The following is a 3,463-nucleotide window of genomic DNA, read 5'->3' as shown; positions in this document are numbered from 1 at the left end:
GGCCCCCAATTAATGACTGAATCAGTCATTATGATACGCCTATATTTATGCGTGTATTAAATGTGCTTTGAATTGAAAATGGGGGACCCTGATGTGAACAAGACAATCGTCTTTCTCTGGTCTGCATCCCCTTAGCAATTGTGTATATTGAGCCGTAGGCCTACTGTATATTACCCATTCTGCAATCTGTTAAATAAAGTTTTCATTCATTCATTCATTCTTCATTTTCCTTAACAGCTGCTGCAAACACGGATCCATCCGTCCTGGGCAAATACAGAGCTGGGTTCAGCGAGTGTGTAGGAGAGGTCACACGTTTTCTGTCCACTTGTGAAGGGGTGAACACGGAGGTACGGACTCGCCTCCTCGGCCACCTGGCCGCCTGCGTGTCACAGATCAACGCGGTGAACTTCACGGCGCAGCGCCAGCAGCTCCCCGTCTATCCGCCGCATCCGATGGCGCTCGGACTCGCACAGGCCATTGCACAGATTCCAGCGGCCGCGTCGCCGCCCCAGATGAGTGGCATGCTGCAGTCTTGCAAAAGTGGCTCATCACCAATGAGCATCACTCCGGAAGCGATCAAGCTGTATGGCGGGCTTCAGGTTGTGCCAACACCCGATGGACAATTCGCGTTCCTCATCCCCAGTGCAGCCCTTGTTGCGCCTTTGAACGCGCAAAGCAGCCACTCGGCGCTAGCAGTGGCCAATGCCATGTCACCTGTTGCGCCTCACCGAGCCGCCTCAGATTCCGTATGGAGACCATGGTAGCTGAGACCGTCCTCCGAACAGATTTACGAGAAGGACAATTGTACAACCAGGTTTATTTTTGTATATTTTGTAAATAATTTTTGTGGCACAGATTGACTGAAAAGCTCTTAAAATGTCTTCCTATATTTGAGATTAATAAATTGTTTAGATCTGTTTAATACCAAGTGTTGGTACCAAATACTCAGTGTCACGTGTGTGTGTCATTTCTAAATCCCCCTTTACTCGTGCAGACTATGTTGTACTACAGGGTCTGAAAGCAGTCATGGTGGTGGTATGTGGTAGAGTGGTACCATGAGCAGTGAGCACTGAGCACCATGCGGTACAGAGGGGAACCTCCCTCCTTGGTTTCCCTTCAGATCCCCATGCCTCTGATTAGCCCCTGTCTTCACCTCAGACCTGTCTAAATTGTTATGAATTAACCATGGGACCTCTGGCAGAGCCAGCCATTCTAACTATGGTCCTCCTCCTTCTCCTCCTCCTCCTGCTCCTGCTGCTCCTCCCAGACTGGTCCTTTCTGGCTCCCTCATCGTGTGTCTCTCTCTCTTAGCAACAGTAACAGGAAAACCTGTTTTCCGGCTGGGGAATAAATAGCGCCCAGATGAAGTAAGGAACCTGAGAGGTCGTGAGAACATAGCACTGAGAGCAGCGGGCAGGGTGCCAGCCAGTGCAGGAAGAGAGAGAGAGAGAGGTGGGGCCAAGTCTGTTCGACACGCGCAGGCCTGCCTGCCTGCCTGTCTTCCTGTAGGAGGGGAACTACTGCTGGCATACAGTACACACAGGTCTCCATTAACAAACTTGAAGAGATTCTAAGGCTATAGGGAGGATAGATTTGAGATTACATAATTACGAATGGCCAGTATTTATTTGAGATGTATAGGTGTAGTTGGTAGAAACCCAGATACACCATCTTGGGTTAGATCTGCCCACACTTTTTTTTTTAACTATAGACCCCCCCCCCCCCCCCCCCCCCCACACACACACACACACACACGCACGCACACACGCACACACGCACATACAAAAACACACACACACACCACACACACACACAGCACCCACCCAACCACTAAGGCTATAGGGAGGCTGGAGTTGAGATTACATACACTTATGAATGGCCAGTATTTATTTGAGATGTAGGTGTAGTTGGTAGAAACCCAGAGACACTATCTTGGGTTACTCTGCCCACTCTTAAACACTCCCCCTCCCCCCACAGCACCCACCCAACCACGCAGCCTTCAATCAAATCAGCATTTTAAATTTAGACCGATCCAACCCTTTCACGTTGCAAAAACAGTCTGGTAATCTAATCCAAGGGGATTTATGTCCTTTTATTTGATTCATTTTCACACCGGAAGTGTGTGTTTGTACATGGGATCTCAGAGGCTTAGCCGCTGCAACCGGCTGAGAGCGTCACTGCAGAGGCGCTGGCCACTTAGCGGCCACACCCCCACCCAGCGTGTGTCCGGAGCGTGGTGCTCACACAGCGGGGCACAGGGAGAGCTTGGCCAGAGGTCACAGGTGCCCCTCATTCAAACTCACAGGACAAGGCGGCTCCAGCAGCAGGCTGTCCTATATCTGGTAACCCATCAACAGACCTGGCAACCCATCACCAGGCATGCAGGGCCCCCTTTTGACAGCATCAAATACCAGAGCCTCACGGGGCAAACAAAATCACACCATCCGTGACAATTTAGTTGTTGCAGATCTCTTTTCTGTTCATGGAATTTTATGGATTAGATTAGAATATATTTTTCAGGCTAATCTTTGAAAAGGCTATGGCTTTGTGACGGGAGTTCATTTCGGTCAAAATACCACCCTGCTTTATAAACCTGTCAAGGAACTCCAAAAACACAAATCTTGAAATATTATTTCAACTTCATAATTACGATGTAAAACATCACGAATGCCAAACGTCACATCACATCCCGGGCACGCCAACGGTTATGAAAACTCTTCCTTCTGTGCAAATTATTGCAGTCAATTAAGTTTACATCTCTGTTTTGGCCAAACAGAGAGCAGGCAGGCAGCGAGGGATCACTAAAAGCCAAATAGAGCCTCCCCTATCAGACCAGCCTTTGAGAAGGGCCTCTGAAACACAAAAACAAAGGCTGGCCCCTCAGCAGCTCAATGGCTCCTCTCTTTGTGGCCCTCTCCATCTTCATAAAGGGCCTTCCCCTTGTTTATCCAGGAAGAGGTTTAATGGGCCAGAGGGGGGAGGACCATCCTGTCACTTTCACCATGCCAAAGAAGGCTTATTGTTGAGGGCTACCAGAGGTCCCGGTCTAAAGGCTTTAGGAGAACTCTTCAGGCCAGGCCACAGTCTTAGATGAGTGGAGCTGTGACGAGCCAAACTGCTTGTTCCTATACCACAGCCAGAGGACCTCTCTATAACCAACTCGTGAAGTACAAGTGAGGAATGTTGGAGTGGTCTGGGACGGGCCGCCTCGATGCACAAGGGTCACTTTTGTGGAAACACGTTTACCGGTGTTAATCACCCTCCCTCCATCTTCTCATTATCCCTTATCAAGTGTTCCTTGTTCCTGCCTCCTTTTCATCCACCCCTAGATTGTCTGTCCCATTCCCCTAACACCCACCCACCCCCAGTTTGACGCGGTGCTATTTTCCCATACCTTGTAAAAGGGGAGGGTGGCAAACATGAATTCGGGCCGAGGCCTGCCCCCCTCACTGTGCTCCGTGAT

General features: G+C 49.7%; 1 pseudogene across 1 annotated transcript in view; it reads left to right on the top strand.

Annotated features, from left to right (window-relative positions):
* Positions 1 to 764, top strand: part of LOC311239346 (transcription factor HES-1-B-like) — a 1,456-nt pseudogene extending 692 nt beyond the window's left edge. Inside the window, exon 3 of the transcript in view lies at positions 238 to 764. The product of the transcript in view is annotated as a transcription factor HES-1-B-like (transcript). The remainder of the gene's footprint in view (positions 1 to 237) is intronic.
* Positions 765 to 3,463: the final 2,699 nt, after the last annotated feature.

The sequence above is a fragment of the Notolepis coatsorum genome, assembly GCF_963971535.1.
Source record: "Notolepis coatsorum genome assembly, chromosome: 13".
Taxonomy (NCBI): Eukaryota; Metazoa; Chordata; class Actinopteri; order Aulopiformes; family Paralepididae; genus Notolepis; species Notolepis coatsorum.
The sequence above is the reverse complement of the archived record's forward strand: the minus strand, read 5'-3'. Positions and strand labels throughout refer to the sequence as shown.